General features: G+C 39.8%; 1 long non-coding RNA gene across 1 annotated transcript in view; it reads left to right on the top strand.

Annotated features, from left to right (window-relative positions):
- Positions 1–19,897, top strand: part of LOC113026982 (uncharacterized) — a 140,872-nt gene that overhangs the window by 7,088 nt on the left and 113,887 nt on the right. The window contains exon 2 of the long non-coding RNA XR_013910657.1: positions 10,177–10,236. This is a non-coding gene — a long non-coding RNA (uncharacterized LOC113026982). The remainder of the gene's footprint in view (positions 1–10,176; positions 10,237–19,897) is intronic.

The raw sequence follows: 19,897 nt of genomic DNA, 5'->3' as shown, positions 1-19,897 counted from the left end.
CATTCTCGCCTAAAAATATGTTAAACATTTATTTTGTGACCCAGAAAGAATAATAAGAGTAAAACCAACTAGCTGCCACCATTGTTGGAAACTGAGCTGGGCCGCGCTATGAATTCTGGGACACAGTTTCTTCTTCTTCGGGGTTTAACGGCAGTTGGCATCCTTGTACATGCAGTGCTGCCATCTTCTGTTTCAGTCTGTTATTACACTCTTAAATCCTGCTACTTATTCCTGCGTCTTTCAGGATCTTACAAAGCTTCAAACGACACGTCGACTATTAAATCAGTCGTCGACGATTTTGATAGTCGACGTAATCGTGACTAGTCGACTAATCGTGGCAGCCCTACTTCCAATATTCGTATTTATCTAGGCAATTTTGTTCTTTTTATGTCTAATTGCTACAGTTTGTGTACTCTATGTGTCTGTCTTACTCTCCTGCACGCCAAAGCATACCTGGCTTGCAAACTTGCAAACCTCTTTTGATTGGAACTGGATTGAGACTGCCTTCTCCAAAGGGTTCCAAAGGGTGTTTTTACAGTGTTTTACATCTCTATAAATGAACTGCATCAAGTGGGAAATTGAAGCAGAGTTTAATTTAAACGTACTAAACAACTCAGGTGTGAAAACACCCTCAGTGTTCATGGCTTTGGTTGGTCTACAGTTGGGAACCTTTTCACACCAAGTGACTGTTCCTCAGAAAGACCGACTAAATTTGATGTTTTTTCAGCTTTTATTTATTTTTTCTCAAAATTTATTTGTATAACATTGTTTATTGGGAACATTTTTTTAACTCTAAGTCATTCCCAAAATCTGGTTTTCTTCACTTATTGGTCATGATTAGTACACACTGTTCATCTCTAATCATCCTCTGATCTGCTTCCTGTCACATCACGTTGCTCTATTAATTTTCCCTAACAACCTCCAGAAGGTGTGTGGCAAAATTGAAAAGAAAACTAGAAACAGATCCTCATTAAATCACTCACAGTCAAGTATATCACATGCTTGGTTTTATTTAGGAACAGAGGAAAGCGGATGTGATGTGAACTTCTTTGCTCAGACTGTTTATTGGCTCAAGTGTTGGTGTTCAGGTCCAATCGGGGGTTTTGTGCATTCTTGATGATTATGGTGGAAGTGGAGGGGCAGGGCGGAGGGGGGTAACTTTCCAACTCTGACAGTTATGTATGCAATCAGTGCTGAACAAGAACCTTTTCATTTTAGGGATGCGCCCTGCCTGAATAGCTCAGCACAGCCGAAGAGAATTAGGTGAATGCTGTTGCACCCAGCTGTGCCTTGGATCAGCAATAGTTTAGTGCAATTACAAAGTAAGAGACAAGATCAGGAAACACCCAAAGGCTGTGCTGTCACTGCTGAGCAACGTGATGAAGTGAGTATGGATGGTAGTGGACCCCAGAAGACCGAGGGATGAATCAAATGTTAACAAGGAGGAATAAAAGAAAAAATGAAAACCAAAAACTTCTGATCTTGCTTTAAAGAACACTTCACATGACATCAGTCATTTCTTGCAAGGAAAAAAGGTGGCACGAGGTCATTGCACAATGACATGCATAATAATGTTTGATCGTCACTGATAATGTTATGATTATCAAAGATCAATGTAGTAACAGTGACATTTTGCAGTGTATGATACAATTAGCACTGAAGTTGTTGGTTTGTGTGTTGGATGGTCATTTGTTATGAAAGTGATTCTCCAGCATCTGGTTCAGCTCTTCATGATCATGTGATCTGTGGGTAAAATAGTTTGGTGCAAGCACACGCACCGACACATCTGTTTTATTCATGTTGTGGGACATTACATTGACTTATATTCATTTCCTGGCATCTTCCCCTATCCACAGCCCAAATGACTAGTTGCCTGACTTAAAACCTAAACCTAACTTTACTCCAAGTTTGTCTACCATAATTTAATGATTATTGGGACTAGCTAGACTCTCATGAGAAAAACACAATTGCACATTCTCACAGGTTATGTGTTTTTTCCCCCCCTGACCTTTCTAACTTCCAGTAAGGGTTCATCTAAGATAATCAGTCATCGATATGTAGGTCCTCTAAGCTAATCTTCATATGCTAAACCAGTATTAAATTAACCAAATTGAATGCACCACATAGAGCCTAGTGTATTTGTCGATCCTTATCCTGCCTTCTTCATCTCTACTTCCCAATAATGCTTTGTACAAATGCACAAAAACCTCAGTGATTAATAGCTTGCTGTTAAAGTTATGATAGATACACCCTGCAGTGAAATCAGGAGGGGATTAATTACACTTTCAGGATGTAATTGCTGGAGTCATTCATTACAATTAGGTCACAAAGCGGTTATTGATGTTGTGTTGAGATCAATTTGCCGTCAGAGATAGCAGATGTGAATTAGAGGAATGAACGAGAAGTGAGCGTTAGTGAACTGGCTCTCTCTTTGCCTTTGAAACATTCCTAGCGACAATGCAGCGAGTGCTACCTGAAGAAATATTGACAGAAACATGACAGTGGATTCCTGAGAATGTGTGCTAGCTGTACTGTCTGTGTATGAGTGCCTGACAGGGGTGCCAGTTTATATTACTCTCCTGTGTCTTTTTACATTATCTTTATATTTTAATATAAAATAATGGCATTATTTGTGAGCTATGTCTTTTGGCTTTCTGTTAGTCAAGTGTGGGATATTGATCTGGGCGGTTAAATAGCACAGGTACACTTCAGGGACAACAATGAGACAATTGTCAGTGCAGGCTTTCAGCTTTAACGAAACTGTTGTAATAAATATTTTGGAATTACAGTCATTTTTCTGCACAACCTCCCGATGTTAGAGGCTCAAAAGTAATAATATAATATAATATAACTTTAAATAAATAAACCTGAAGCCTAAAAAACCACCTGCATTTGAGGATTATGCTTTTCTTGCGCTTTACTGCATTCAACTTCAGTTGCTGCTCATTTGTGGATCTCTTTGTCTTCAGTTCTGTCTTCAGTACCTGAAAAGCTCTGTTCTTCTGAGATGAGGTGACTGACTTGGGTATTGAAGAACATCTAGTTTCTTTGACTTGAGAAGCTAGTAAGCTTTAGGTCATTATTCATTTGTATTCTTTTAACAGCATTTGTTTAAATCTGACTAAAGAGTATAGCCTGATCTTGATGCTTCTATTAGCAGTCACATCATCAAAGGACATTACTGCCCAATCCCCACTGGTATCCCTGCGCCCACCATGTTTGACAGAAAATGTGATACGCGTTGGATCATGAGCTCTTTCTTTCCTTCTCTGTACATTCTACATACAAGTTAATTTTCAGTCCAAATACATTTGATTTGTTTTGCACATTTTTGTAAATCCTCTGTGTTTGTATTCATGAATGCTTCTCTTAGTTGTACAATTTGACAGTGATATGCCTACCTTCTTAAATGTCTTCTTGGCTTAGTTAGATTGTGATGTTAATTTTCTTAACCAAGGAAAGAATTCAGTGGCTTCTGTGGAGTCCCAGGCATTTTGGTGTTGCTGAGCTGGCCAGTGCAGTCCTTCATTTTCAATATCTCTATGGACCACATATTGAGATTTCCAGAGAACAGCTACCGGATTCAAGTTAAGTGCCTGAATCAAATCCAAATCTTTTCCCTGATGAATTTCTCCTGAAATGCCTTGAAACTGACAGTTCATTGTCCAGTTAATTTTGAGCCTCTTGAAAATTTGATACTATGTAAAATAATTTCTGTAATGAAAACATTTGCTACACCCCTTGAATCAAAGGTGAAAATCTGCACTTCCACCACTTCTTTATTATTGATTATTGAAACACCCAAAACACATCTGTTTTTTTGTACAGAGGAAAATTTGAAAACTTTGTGTCATTGCTCAGCAAATTATGGACCTAACTGTAATTATGTAATATAAACGAAGTAAATTGAACGGAGACTCAGTGACTGTTTTTCTAAACTCTTTCACTGTGTCCTGCACCCAAATTCAATATGCTGTTTTGCATACTTGCTTCTAAAACTGTGGGCTTAAGAATTTCTGATGATTGTTTCTATTTTATTGTTTATTATTTGAAGTTGGCAGGTTTGGTTTGGTTGGTTTGGAAGCACATGCATTATGTATTTTATTAGACATTTTGCAGTTTTGCGGAAAATGCAGTAACCGACAGTAATATCAAACAGATTATAGTGCAAACAATGGTGTCATTCTAAAACGAAATCAAAAAATGGGTCTGCTGGATTCTTCATATAGACTCAGAGCAGTCCATGTGATCGTAATGGTTTATTAGATTCTAAAAAGCAGCATTTTATCTTTGTTCGTCTTATTCATTGATCTATGTTTTGTTTATAAATTTAGCCACATTACATCATTGTAGAACTGAATTACTGTGTAAACAGTAGTTCTGGATTATTTAATATTACCGTACAACAGAGGTATTCACATTTATATCTTATGATAAGACATCTGATCTAGGTCATTATTGACTAGGACCTCCACTCCGGGGCTTAAAATCAGAAGTCACTGCTTGTGCTGAGTGATTGCATTTTGATTAGACAGATCTCAGTCATTATTGTTTCAGTTCTGACAGAACTGTTGCTGCGCGTGTGTGTGTGTGTGTGTGTGTGCGTGTGTGTGTGCGTGCGTGTGTATTAGTTCAATATATCAATTCTGCTCTTTCTGCTATGCATGCTTTCACATTTTAGGCCCACACAGGGCTATAGCATCTGCTGTTGTGTTAGGGGCTCATATGTCTCGAGGAGCTTAAATGGCCTTAGAGTTCCCTGGAATCAGATGAAGATGATGAGGAAGATGATGAGGGGGTTGAGACTGTGAAGGGGGAATAGAGGAACATGCTGGGCAGATTTAGGAGATTTTCGAAGACACATCCATGGGCTTGTTCAGTACTGCTGACAGAAATTTGGACCATGTATGTATAGATCTACTGTAAAAACTGAAACGGAACAAAGAAAAAAAAAAACATACATGGAAAAAACCAACCAGCTGCAGAGGATTTTTTAAAATAAGGGATGTTTTGTGTCAACTTAGGTTAGCAACATTAAGTTTGTCCAATTTGGTACTCAGATCTGCTCATGTTCTCATACGGGTGAGTTTGGATCTGGTGATCCCAGGGTGCATAACTGACCATCATTACCACATGTAAGGACAGTGGATCCATATTTTAACACACAAATGCAAAATATAACTTTATAAAATTAGTGCAGTGCAATGGCTGACCATCGTTTCTGACATAAATTAGGTGAATTTTACACTTGCCATGTGTATAAGTGAGCAAATACATTTAGTTCCCTCACTAAAATGTGATTTGTTCCTAATTACTCCAAGCACCATGGTGCAGGGCCATGTCAGCTTACATTCTTTACACCAAATTGTTTCTTTAATTTCTTGGATCATTTCATCAACATCTTGGCAAGACTGGTGCACTTGGCAGTTCTCAGAGTTGGAATGAGTACTTCCAATCCTTGAGAACTAACACCTACGCATACACAGTGGCCTTAGTTACCTTGGATAATTTACGAACGGTTATCTGAAGTGTTTTCAACTTAAGAATTTTGGTTGATTGCACTACATTTTCATAAATGTTGTTCGGAAATATTTCAAATGTAAAATGACTGTTAGAATAACATGTTTGATGTTAGGCTTTCTATGGCGCTTCCAGCCAAAGTACATACATCTCTATGCACGCATTTTCTGTGTTCTCTGAAGGCATTGCAGGTCTCTACTTTCTTCTGCATTTGTGTTTAGCTTCTGGGAAGAATGGATCATTCATTGGTTAGGATCTATTTAATGGCAAGAAGCTCAGGGTCAATTCAGAATAGCGATTCATTGATAATTCTTTAAGACAGGACGTGCTTCATATCCATAATAAACACGAGAGGTTTGGCTGTTCCCAACCAAACTCCCAGGTGGAGTGTACATCTGCCTAAATGATTTATGTCAGGAAAAGCACAGAAGAAGTGGCAAAAACAGCTGTGGGTGTTCTCGAACACACAAGAAAACACAATTTTCCACTGAAAAAGGGGTTGCAGTGTGATACAGTTTATTTAGCTCATCTTTCTGGCTAGCTCTCGTGATGATGGTGGGAAGCCAGAGGCATCAGCGGTGAAGGAAATCCGTAACTTTAGAGAGAAAAAGGAAGATGAGACCTCAGCCTGCCTAAGCCAACTGGGCATTTGACTTTAGCTTTTCGTAGTCATTTCTTCTCTGAGTGATAGTAAACAACAAAAAAAGTTAGTATTTTGGCAGGTTAAACAGTTAATCCTGGGAAACTCCTACGTTTTTGACTGGGATCTTGAAGGAGCTGCTGAGAGAATGACTCCATTCCCAGATAACAATGCTTAGCAACCATCTAGCCAGCTAAAATGAGCATGTGAACGCTATCACCAAAGTATGAAGCCAATATCTGATTTCTAGAGCGTGAAACAAACACGCTAGAGCGCTGTCTTTCTGCCTCTATGATTCATTGTAACCTGAGAGACATGTTTGCAATGATTTGATAAGAACAGATTACATCCTCATGTGCAGCCAGTGTTTGTGCCAGTCATTTCTGTCTGTTACTGATACATCTCAGTGTTTGGCCTAGAAAAGGTACACTGTGTACTTCGTGGTCCTTGAAGAAAAAAGTGGGCTTATAGTTAACAGCTTTCCAGTATTACACACTAAGCACAGTCAGCCCACCTTGATTCAATTCTTGTGCATAAAACAGGATAATCCTTCCCCCCCTCCCTCAGTGTAATATCAAAACTATACTGTGGCAGTACAGTTGTCTTGTCATTTCTGTCTGTCACACACTATTCCCAGTAAATTCTATTAGCAGCCATTGTTCTTTGGTATTGTTTGTAAGGTCAGTAAACTGCTAAAACAACAAACACTCTGTTTAGCATGCCTTTGTTGTTTCCTCTTCATCACCTGTTAGTGATCTGCTTTATGTATCTCACGTGTCTCTGAGGCTAATCAGCCCTGGCTATTAGCCCAGAGAACCATATGGTGCTCTAACCCATGTTTGCTAGCCTGCATACAAACCTCTTGTACATTAGACCTAGATGCACACTGTGGCTTTTTTCTGTGTACATATTGCACAGTTTGTATAAGTGTCTCAACTACTGTACTCTAATTGCTCTCAATGACTTCCACATGCGGCTGTGCTCTACAAGTCTAACTTTCGCCACAGGGTTGAGAATAGAATAGCCTTTAGAATAGAATAGCCTTTATTGTCATTGTACAGAGTACAACGAAATTGGAGTGCCACTCCCTTGGTGCAAGTTTCAATAATAAATATAAATGTAAAATATAAAAAGTACAAAAAAAACAATCGTAAGTACTCAAACAATAGTATGTACAATATATACAGGATAGCAGCATTAATATAATGACAGTATGAATAGCAGCATAATATAATGACAGTGACAGTATGGAATAGGTTCAATTGTTTTTGTGCTTATTTACTACGGTGATAGCTCTGGGAAAGAAGCTATCCCTGAATCTGTTTGTCCTGGTTTTATGTGACCTGTACCGTCGGCCTGACGGTAATAGTTCAAACAGTTGGTTGCTGGGGTGAGAGTGGTCCTTGATGATATTGCCAGCTCTGCTGAGGTACCGAGAGTTTGCAGTGACCTCCAGGCTGGGCAGAGAGCAGCCAGTGATCTTCTGGGCTGTGTTGATGACCCTCTGCAGTACTTTCCTGTCTGCAGCTGAGCACCCTGCATACCATGTTGTTATGCCGTACGTTAGGATGCTCTCTATGGTGGCTCTGTAAAATGTCACCAGCAGCCTCTCCTCCAGGTTGTTCCTCCTGAGCACTCAGAAAGTGGAGACGCTGCTGGGCCTTTTTAACCACCGCTGTAGTATTTGCAGTCCAGGAGAGGTCATCAGATATCTGCACGCCCAGAAACCTCATGGAGTGTACCCTCTCCACACAGCTCCCGTGAATGTAAAGTGGGGCCGGGTCTGCTCTGCCCTTCCTGAAGTCCAAGATAAGTTCTTTAGTTTTCGTGGTGTTCAGTTGGAGGTTGTTAACTGAACACCACTCAGTCAGTCTGTTGACCTCATCTCTGTAGTCCGACTCATCCCCCCTTGAGATGAGTCCAACCACTGTGGTGTCATCCGCGAACTTTATGATGGTGTTTGAGAGATGGGTAACGGATATACCCGTGACTTCTGTCATGAAAAAGAGAATCACGACTGGGTAGTGTTGTTTTTACTTAGTGTCTAGTCCACAGAGAGGATCAATCTCCATAACTAGCACGTGATATTGCTTAGGAGGAAATTATATAGACTTCTAACTTTATCCTTGACTTTTCAACCATAAAATTTGTCGTATTTATTTCTGAAAAAAAGTGCAGGTCATGCTCGTGTTGCACTTTAACAAAACAGTGCTTAATATAATTTAAGTCCCTCTCGAAAGTGGGGTACAGTAATCATAGTTCCAGTCTGGCAACAAGCTTTGAAAATCAAGTTTTGAAAGTAAAAGTTTTTGGGGTGTTTTTTTTCTCGTTCTTGTTTTGCATCTTTTTTCAAACACCACCAGATATAAATTACAGATTGTCACTATCCAGCTGGGCTGAGTTCAGCTGGAAATAGGACCGCGTGCCAAGCTGTTCTCTAAAATGACTCATTGTCAGCATTTCCACTTTGTGCCGGAGGCTACCAGGAAAACATACTTTCAATGTTCCTCAACCCTAAGCTGATTTTAAAGGACCTAGCATGTTCTCACAAGCAACTGTCTGTGCTGTTCTGGCAGGCCTCTATATCTCAGACTCGTGTTTTATTTAGTTAAGTTTTGCCGAATATTTATTTATTTTATTTAAAGCAAGCTGTAAAATGCTGGCATCCATTGTCATACATATTTTTATTGCTCTGCTGGGTATGTTATTGTCCTGAAGTAAATTTGTGAATAAATGAAAACAGTAATTGGAGACGTTTATAAAAACACATGTTCCTGTGGGCACAGACTCTGGATAAACAGTAAAGCCGCTGTGTTTTCACTGAGTATCATTGTTACCATTGCTTTATGCGCCATTCCAAAATCATTCCTATCTTTTTTGCTTTTATGTTGCTGTTGAACCTGGAGAAATCATATTCCATTAGCTGTTGCTGTGCATGCAGCACACATGAACCTCTTTTGTGTCTTACCAAAAAATATGTGATCCCAGTGTTTGACATTCCGTTTTTACCGCTGCAGTGTTTGGGTTGGGTCGTTCTGTTGTCATTCTTCTGATTGATTAGTATTGTTTGCACTGTTTAGTTTGCCAGGGCTGGTTTTTTTTCCTTTTCAACAGCTGAAGCAATCCTACTGTTTCATTGTTGGCTTTCTGAAAGAGTTGGAAAACAATGCTGTGACTCTGAAGAGTCACTTTTATTTGGCTCCAGTAAGCATGAGGCTGGCAGGTCAAAAATATGGCCCGCGGACAAAAGCTGGCCTGCCAAGTGTCCAATTAGGGCTGCTGGATAGCTTTGAAATCTTTTCTTGTATTTTGAATTGAAAGGCATTGTGTTGCAAATTAAGAATGGATCACAACATGAGAATGGTTGTTCAGATTGGTAACTTCAACTTTGCCAGAGGTTTGTCATCATTGTCGGTTTTATAGCAGTGTTACTGACTAAGACATTAACCATGGCCCGTCTTAGCAAACTCAAGGAAGGTGGCTATGCCAACAGGCTATGCCAACACATTTCTTTGATTTATGACTGCTGTATTTCTTTGTAATGTCAGTCGACTGATTGAATGTGGAAAAAGTGAGACACATTGTTGAAAACGCACTAATTCCTCTTCAGCATATGTTCTGTAAATGTTTGGCTCATCAAAAGTGAATGTCTTAAACATTTACTTTTACTTCTGTATGTTGAAAGACAGAGTGGGAAATTTGCAGGTGTTTTTTATGTGTTTGCTTGTTTGTTTGTTTCTTAATTGCTTTTTTTAATGGCTTTTCTTATGCAGCCCACATGTGCTCGGAGAGTTTACATGTACTAAAAGGAGTCTGACTTCTGTGCACTAAGCATTTATTTTTCCTGATTTTGTTGGCAACATCCTGTTGTGCGTATTTGTCTTTCATCAAGATCGATGTGTGCCTTAGCTCTTCTGCATGTTCTTTGTGATATATCAGACTTTTTTGGTTCTGATCTGAATCTTATTTTACATAACTCTGTGTATGTAACACACTGTTCCTCTGGTCTCTCACAGGAGGGTGGGACCAAGCAACAGAGAGCTCAAAGAGGTACATCTCCAACAGGAACTCAAACAGTTAAGTGAGAAATTACTTTTGCTGCTGCACGGTGGAACGGTGGTTAGCGCTGTTACTACACAGCAAAAATGAGTTTAATTCCCCATCAGGCCGGGGCCTTTCTGTGTGGAGTTTGCATGTTCTCCCCGTGTTTGCGTGGATTCTACCCGGGTACTCCGGCTTCCTCCCACAGTCCAAAGACATGCAGTTAGTGAGGACAGGTTAATTGATCAGTCTAAATTGGCCATAGGTGTGAATGTGAGCATGAATGTTGTCTGTCTCTGTGTGTTAGCCCTGCGGCAGACTGGCGACCTGTCCAGGGTGTACCCCGCCTCTCGCCCTATGGCAGCTGGGATAGGCTCCAGCAACCCTGAAAAGGATAAGCGGAAGTGAATGGATGGATGAATTAATAGCCAATTATTGTTTTGTAATGCATGTATACCAACTGTATGTGATTGTATGTATCTTTAGTGCCAAATGCCATGTATGTGACCTTCTAATGTTACACAGTATAACATACAGATTCAATTAATGTAAGTATTGTATAATGTATTCAATTTGTCTGTCTTTCATGACCATCCGTGGTAAAAAACAAACAAACAAACAAACACATTAACATCCTTCTGTAAAGGTAAACATTTAATTGCAAAACTTTTAGGCCTTTTACCAGAAATACAAGGTCACAATTTTCAGTGTAGTAGATTTATTTTATAAATGCAGGAAAAAAGCATTCACATAGCATAATATTAAAGGGTGACAAATTTTGCAAATGTTTTTTCTACTTTGTGGAAGATTGTGGCGGTCTTTGACTTGTATTAACAGTAACCCCACTGGATTCCTTCATTGTCAGGCTAAAAATGCCTGATCAAAACTGCTGGATGTACTGTAAGAACTGTCAGTGCTAGCAACACAGTGTTGACAACTGCATGGAATAGGCTTATTTTTAAAGCTTCGTTTTGCATAACACGACCCAGAACGTTCCAGCTGCTTCAAAATGCAACATAAATCTACAATGGGAAGGTGTTAAGACTATTATCAGCACTTTCCCTGAAGTGTCAGTGAGTTCAAACATTGTATATCTTAAGGTTCAGTAGTTAAAAGTCCAGATTTAAGCTACAGTTGTGCTATATATAAGTTCTTTGAGTTGAGGGGTATTAGAAGAGTAAGTACATGCTGAAAAATACTGTGTTCTGCATTTTTTGGTTGCGCTCTTGTCTTGAATGCAAGTCTACTTTTCCAGTGTCACTGGAAAATTATTCGGTTTTGTCAGCAGGAAGCTTCACACAGTGTCGGTGCAACTGTTCTCCAGCTCTCCAGAGCACTCTGTGGAGCAGAGAGTGGTAAAATGTGGAACCACTGGAGCAGAGCATTCCTGGTCATGCAATGGCCTGTGAATCCAGCTCCAGCCACTAGGAGGCAGTGATATAATAGTGATGATTGCTGAAGTTGTTTATATATATATATTGTCTTAGTAAATTTCTAGGTTCTTAGCTCTCAAATATCATGACATACTGATGGTATATTGCTTATTTTAGTAAGTATCTGAAATGTGGGCATGGGTGACTGATCTTTTGTTGAACTTACCGTTGAATATGATTACCCCAATCAGTCTAATCACCCCAAGCAATCTGCTTCTATACTGTAAATTTCTAGCAAGGAGCAGTTGGGTAATCCAGAGGATGTACCACTGAATGCATAACCGATCTAATTAAAATGGAAGAAATCCAACAAAGAGGAACATTTGGTGTGAGATGTGCTTTGTCATTAACCACCTCTGGGCCTCAACACAGTTTATAGAACACATTATTAACAACAGCCCCCAGCTCAGTATAAAGCATCTTGAGAAAATATTTTCCTCACAAGTTATCAAGATTTAGAAAAAAAGATGTGTGTGCAAAAGCATGAACTGTTCTTCCCTGAAGCGAATTAAGGAATTGCTTAATGTCTGTAATTCAGTGCAGAAATCTTTTTAACAGTGATGCAAAAACACAGAAAATACCTTCCATTATGTATTGTACTTTCCCTACCAGTCAACAGGGCAGCTTTTTAAGACAAGAAAACCCCCACAGATGCTTATTTGAATAACTCAACCATACCTTCTTAAAAATTAAAGGGAATGGTGATAAATAGGAGCAGTCTGAAGGTGTTTTAATAAATACACAATTTTTTTAAATGTAATTTATTTTGCTGTGTTCATCACGTGTGTGTGTTCCAAGCTTTTTGCAGTACCGTTGTAGCCCCGAGCCAACAGAATTGCATCTAATTTAGGGCATTACTCTATAAAACATAGTGAATCATAAAAAGCTGCAGGTTGGGTGCAGGATGTAGTTCAGCAGCATTCAGAAAACCCCACAATATGGCACTAAAACACTACTCATGTGAAACAATAAGAAAGTAACGTTTCACTTTTTTGTAAATTTTTACTTTGATTCTGTGTGATGAGGTTTGGTTAAAGCTGTGCACATTGCTAAGCATGTTTGTGACAGCATTATCAGCCAGGAGATGGACCTTTTAAAGGCTGAAGGGACTTTGGAGGTGAGTTTCACCTCTTTTTCAGTGGATCAAAATCATGATTTAAACACCATATTACAAATGGAACACTTGACATCCACTTACTGATTGTCTCTATTTTTCTGAGTGTACGTGTAATTTTTGTGTGTTAGGTGAGCATGACAGAGCTGTTGCAAAGGTTTGTTAAAGCCAGCATGAGCATATCTTTTTGAGTCTGTCTGAAGGTGGCTATCTGACCTGCGCCCTGCCAGGGCTCAGGCTTCTTTCCTGTAAGAGGATACAGTAATGTTTCACTCTGCTGGGTGCTGATGAAATGTATTTAAACAGATTGATGTGACCTCTAAATCCAAACAGGTTCAAGTGTTCATCAGAAGAAAAGCACACCGCGCACACGTTACCTTACGTTAGGCTGTTAGTGGACCTAATTTTAGATCCACTGTGCGAAAAGAAAATAACTAACCAATGGATGAGTAAAGCCCTGCTTGGCATAACACCTTGGTATTTTCTCGGATTTGTCGTGCTAATGCGTTCAGCATCGTGTCTTTTGTGTGGAGATTAGCTCTCTCCTGCTTATTTTGAGCGAGGCTGAACATGTTGTTTGGACAGGTCTGCGTTGTACTTTAGCCACGATGAACCTCTGCCAGTATCGGCTCTCATTCACTGACAGACTGTGGAAACTATATTACGCTGTGACTGATGCATATCTCTTTCCATGTGCGCGTGTGTGCATTTGTTTATAGATATATTGTTAAGTTCAAATACTGTTTGGAATATTATGATTCATCACTGGATGAGCTTGTCTGTGCAGATGTGTTATTGGAAACAGTTTGCATTAGTTACACAGAAAAATATCCTTCCAGAGATTAAATACCATCTGTGGTGAATGCGCTGCATGCCCTTGTAGGTCAGTGGAACGGTGCACAGAAATGGCAGGTGTTTGGAGAGCTTGTATCAAAATATTTCCCCATAGCTGTGTTTGCGTGTACCTGCTGTCTGTTGTCTTTCTCTGGTTGTCTCTTTGTGCGTGTGTGGACCACCCAAAGCCTTTGAGGTCATAACAGTAACAGGTCCACTTCCTTCCAATGATATTGCGGGGCTCGTACAAGGGCTAGACACTATCAGTTCACATCGCAGCAGCCCGACTGTTTGGTGGTCTTGTCAAAGCTGTGCATAAGTTATTCCCACTCTCAGTGTTTTTTTAATCTACATTTGCAGATTCCTAAATATACAGTCACAGACTTGTATTTAGTTCGAGGAAGTCTGGGGATCTTGAAAAGCACCAACATAGCTCAGTGTGCTAATTGCCTCAGTGTGAGATCTGTCAGCCTGATGTTGCAATTAGCTTCTTTTTAAAAAAAAAGCCTCTTCTGCAAGTCTTCTCTTACTGTTTACGAATGTTTCTCTACTTTTCTTTTTTTGCCCCTTGACTTCCGTGTAAACAAATTCCTCTGGTTAGACAGCACTTTCATTTTTGTGATTCTTCATTCTGTCATTCTCTCACCTCCCGGTGAGCGAAAATACGCTGTGATAATTAATATGATAATGTGAGCAGCGGTTTAATTTTTTCCAGCCATCACTGCAAGCCATGTTAAATTGAGGGCTATGTGAGGTTTCAGCTGGAAACACTGAGGAGAGGCCTAGTACAGTATGTCTCTGTCAGTCTTTGGTCAGTTAAAGAGGGGAAATAATATTTGTTTTTTGGCAAGAAGAAAACTTTGCCCAGGGTCCCAGCTATTCTTATTTGCCCTGATAACTGTGTGAAATGTTAGACTTGCACACCTCAGTGCGGTGTTGCTTACTGTGCATGCATTTCAAACAGTGTTTCAGTTCAGTCTCAAAGACAATTGTGCTTTGTCTCACTTTTCCCCACCGAGCTGCAAAATCAACCCAGACACGTGCGGTGCACATTGTTTTGGAACCTAAGAATCTATATGGTAGCTTTACTGTGATTTATTATACTGCCGTGTTTAGTGTCATAATCAAGTCTGCTAATGTGTTTAATCAAAAGGAAATTCCTTCACTGAGCTTTTAAAAGTATAAAACACTTATAAGCTGTTTATATGCAAGAAGTTGATTTATGGTGTTAAATGACAGTGGAGCAATCGTTGTGGTTAAACAAGGGTGCAGCGTACTGCTCAGATGCCCAGGGCTGCCAGTCCCCCAGTCTGTCTAGACGGTTTAAACACTAGGCTTTATAGACCTGCTGCCTGGCAATCACTGATGATTCTTTTTGTGGGATATGAGAGACTGGGTCAGTTAAAATGATTGACAGCTAGTGGCTTTCTTTGTGTGTATTTGATGGGAGAATGCTGTGCATGATCTGAAGCAGTGGCTTCATCATTTGGTGGGTGACATAAAGCCTTTGAGGAGAAAAGGGCTCCACCTGCACGAGCTGTTATGAAATGATCAACACAAATGCTCCTCATAAATGTCATGTGGATGCCATTTATCCCTGCTGAGAAGAAGTACCTTTCCCACAGCCAACAATAATATCCATAATACAGCTGGGGAGTCACGTTGGTTTCAAGGCAGATGGCAAATGCCCTGCCACTCTCTCTGTGCTGTAAACTGTGGATAGTGATGGTAATTATTCTTGTTGTTATCAGTGGATTTGGAGTTGCTGTAACCTCAGATTGGGGCCAGTTTCCCTCGAGTGTATTAAAACCCCTTCACAACACTGGCGCTGGATGACATGTATCCACTTTATTACACAGCCTGAATTACTCACACAAATGCTGATTTCACTATCAGTGTTAATTTCCCTCAAAGGTTCTGAACAAACCTGTAGTTTGTGAATACAGTTGTATTGTACTTGGAATCTCGTTTTTATGTGGCTCAAGTTGATATTAATTATCGTTAAAATGATCTTTTATCCCACGCAAGATCATATTTTCTGTGTGCTTGTGCATTTTTTGACTGTTGTACATTGGCTTGTTGCATACGGGGAAGATAATCATTGACAAAAAATTGCTTTAGACAGACTTAGGAAGTGAAATACAAAAAGAGTTTGCCCAGTTTGTGATGAATGGCACTATTTGTATCCGTCTTGAGAGAGGGTTTTAATTGCCAGTGAATGGAATCTGTCTGTGTCTGATTAAAGCAAGATGCTGAAGCACAAGATGGCTGTTTGCAATGTGGTGTCTATTTTGAATTATCTTTATGCACAGCTACTTCTGTTGAATACTCAAACTGCTCTTTGTCCCAGCTGTTGTTATATGCCAAGAAAATTCTTTGATTAATCGACAGCACAAAGCCAAGACTGTGCCATATCGAATGACTGTCTGAGCAATAGTTCTGAGATCAGTGCCAGAGATTAGCCATGCTGCCAGAAGGCACCCAAAACAGTTCTGCAACTGCTGGGATGTAAACTGCCTATGTCTCTCTGCAGTCGTGCCTCCAAGAAACCGAGTCATTCACCGTCTGTGCGGAAAGACCTATCAGAGTTCAGGATCAGTTTCAGAAAAATCTCCTTTCCTGTATCCTTTTCCCGGGTGCTTTGAGTGCCAACCTCACTCTCACTAGACAGATGGGAAGAGGAAGTGAGAGCTGAATGAGCAATGCAGTGTGTGTAAAGAGGATGTGGGCCATTGCTATATTTTGGTTTATTAGTGTAAAGCTGGAACAGATGAGACAATAGTGTGATTTTTCATCAGCTTGCAGGTTAATTGCACACTGCTTTGCTTTCATTAAAAGCCTGTAGGGCTCAGAGTTGGCAGCCTCTACAGGTTTTCGACGTTGCTTGGCATAAATAGTAAAACCACATGTTTGTCTCCAGTTAATGGAGATTAACCTGACAGTTGTATTCACAAGGACAGTGAGCACTTGAGGATTCACATACCTCCACAATAACAGCTGTGCTAATCCAACTGCACCCAGTCTGCCAGTTTTTATTTGTGTGGGGTTTTAATATATTTATTCTTATGTTAGATTGTCCTGCATGAAACTCGAAGAAAAAAAAAGACTGAGTAATATGTCTTGCGTCCACAAGGGGGTAGACATTCGGCACTCATGGTGTTTTCTTCCGTGCCATAGACTTGCTTGGATCAATTTTAACCAAGTGACCGGGGACACACAAAATCTTATCTGAGGGTATTTTAGCTGGCTCTTGTTGTGTTCTGCTTTCATTCCCGCCTCAGCTCTGACAGAAAAGCAAGATTCACACACAAAATGTACCCATTTTCATTCTTAAACTGCACTTCATCTTAACACAGTGTGAAAGAAAAGACTTAAAACTCATGAGGATCCAGCAGTTAACTGTGAAGACCTCGTTATTACCTCATCACCGCCAAGTTGTTGTTTGTTATTTCCTCAGTAGCTTCACTTCTAAGCTGTTATGTTATAGACAGACAGGCTGTGATTCATATATTTGGAAAAAGAAAAGAGAGTGACAAATGTGCCAGAATAACATTGGAAAATTAAATTCCAGTGAAAAAAGGTCAAGCTTGCAGCGCCACAATCAACAGAAGAAAGTGCAGTTAGGATTATGCTGGAATTTCACAATGTCATACATCAAGAGTTGTGACTTTTTTTTTTCTTGATCTAATTACTTTTGTCTGTGCATGCATCAGCCATCATGGCCATCATCAAGAACTTTAACATCTCTTTTGTTCATTTAAACCCATAAATTGTGTTCTGCTTCGGCTGGTTACCGCATTATATGAGCACAAACTGTGGAGTGATTTGGTGATACTGATAAATAATGTGAAGTAAACATCCTAAGCTGATGAATGAGCTTTAATAGCGGGAGATATTTATGTAATTTTGCAATAAGCTTTATGCTTGTATACTCTCAGGATGCATTTTCTAATCAGTTTGTGTTTAATATCCCACTTAATGGAAACATGTGCACACAGATGCATGCACACAAAAGCAGAAAAGATTTAATGGGCCCCTTTTATAAACTGTTGCAAAAGCTGAGAACAGATGTTAGAAAATCTTGGATTATCTTGTCTGACTCGCTGTTTTCACATTAGCATGGTGGTGCATTTTCCAAGAAATTAGCAAAACAAACTGTGGTTCACACACCTTCACGTGTTATATTTAATGTCACATATCATCTGCTTTGCTCAAGGCAGCATTGTGTCAAACACCATTTAGTTAAAGGTATTTGGTAGTTCTGATTGGTGACAAAATATACTGAAAAGTCACCATATTTGTAGTCAGGAGCCCTTTTTTCCTGCTGGAATGCCGTTAACCGGGTGTCAGCTGTTGCTAAATTTAGTGACAGTGTTGCTAAGTTAATAACAATGAGGTGAAGTGAAAGAGGAATGGCCTATAAAAATACTTAAGGCTGGGATTTTGACTCCATCTCAGGCCACACTATTCACGTAAACCACCAGACTGCCAATTTTGTAACCGTATTTGTTAGTATGTGGCAGACTAGTTATAAATTTGGCCCCTGTGTTCATCTGGAAGGGAAGTTATCCAGATCCTGATCCCTTACTTGTGTCTCTTGGGTTTTTCGCAACATTTAGCAAAGGGCATTTAAATTTTTCATTCTTTCCCACACTCCACCTTTCCTTTTTTTTTTCAGAACATTACTTTTTCTGAATGATGAATAGAGAAGATTGCTGTGGACACCAAATAAATACACGCATATGTATGGGAGATTGGACATGGGAATCAGATTACTACTCTGAGCAGGAAAGATGTTGAGAGTCTGAGTTAAGCATTTAAGCATTTGAAAAGAACAATATCAAAATAATTGAATATTCAGGTTCAGCTCTGATCAGCACTCAAAAAAGAGGTGATCTTCTTTGACCTGTTCCTCATGACATCATTAGGGTTTAGGTTTCAAATGAATCAAGTGCTCACTTTTAAATACAGACTGTGGACTTTTTGGCACCAGACCCCTAGATTTGGTGATTTCATATTCTCAAGGAAAATGTTGTAGCTGTTGAAAGATACATACCAGTGCATCATACTTGTCTGAGTTTGCATTATCACAGAAAAGACTTGCTGGTATGTTTGTAATAGGCCCAATCCATCTTCATCTGTGTTTGAACTTGCTGAACTCCATTTTCAGATTCAAGCTCCACTGATTCACACGTCAGAAGCCCTGGACGTGTGCCATTTCTAATTCAGTCAGGTTTTACATTCATGGTCCCCATTATAAGCTGCTTTTATAACGACATCTCAGTTAGGTAAAAAAACAATCATTTTTCATGTTCTTCCTTGGACCTCCTACGACCTGTTAAAAACCAGGAGTCGTGAGATGTATATTTTTAGAGATTGAGGCTGTGACGCCCTCATTTGTCCATCCCTATCTTTTGTTTCTCTGTCTGTCCCAGATAAACACAAATTATGTGACATGTCGATTTCTATGCATAAGCGTATATATATAAACAATGTGTATATGTATTTGTTTTTCAGCGATAGCTGAGGTTAAACAGTCAGCACATTTGCAGCAACAGCTGCGAAGGTTATCAGTGAATGGTGGGTGTTGGTTGACCTTGACCGGGTGTGTAAAACTCTGATGTTGTTTGAGAGCCAAAGGCAAGCAGAGATATGAGGGAGTGGTGTTTAAAAGAAGACAGAAAGAGGCTGACAGGGCAGACGAAAGAAAAAAATAAGAGTAGGGAAAAAGTAAACCTGCTGGCTTTGTTGAGAATAATTAAATAGAGTGACCATTGGTGATCACTGACCATCTGCAGACATAATCTTGCAGAGAATGCAAGTTACCTACTGTGTTTGTTTTGGAGTGGTAAAGGAACAATCATTTCTCTATTCTCCTACAGATGGAATTTGGAGTCAGGCTGGTGGCTCAGGAAGATCCAGTCATTCCATTGTTATCTAGAAGAAGGTTGGTGATTTAGTTGTCCTTGAAGACACAAGGGGGACTGAGTGCACCTGGACAAAAGTGAGTGAGTCCCTAGCTGCAGTAGTTCAGTGGCCGACTGCCTTTTTCAAATATTCCTGGACCAATATGACAGTGAGTTACGTAAGAGGTAGAGTTAGCCACAAGGGATCAATATCTACCAGTGTGAAAATATTCATGCCATAATGCTGAGGCTGGTTGGGCGAGTGAGTGCAGTATGTTTGTCATCTGTCAGAATTTGGAATAATAATCAACTTCACTGGAGCAAATATGTGGAGCACTTTCATGCCAAAAGGGCCTTTTTACATTGAGCAGAGTTAGGAGAGTGGAAAGAAGGGGATGGGGACCAAAAC

This window comes from Astatotilapia calliptera, chromosome 7 (assembly GCF_964374335.1).
Source record: "Astatotilapia calliptera chromosome 7, fAstCal68.1, whole genome shotgun sequence".
In the NCBI taxonomy this organism is placed as follows: Eukaryota; Metazoa; Chordata; class Actinopteri; order Cichliformes; family Cichlidae; genus Astatotilapia; species Astatotilapia calliptera.
This window is presented reverse-complemented; position numbering and strand designations above follow the sequence as displayed.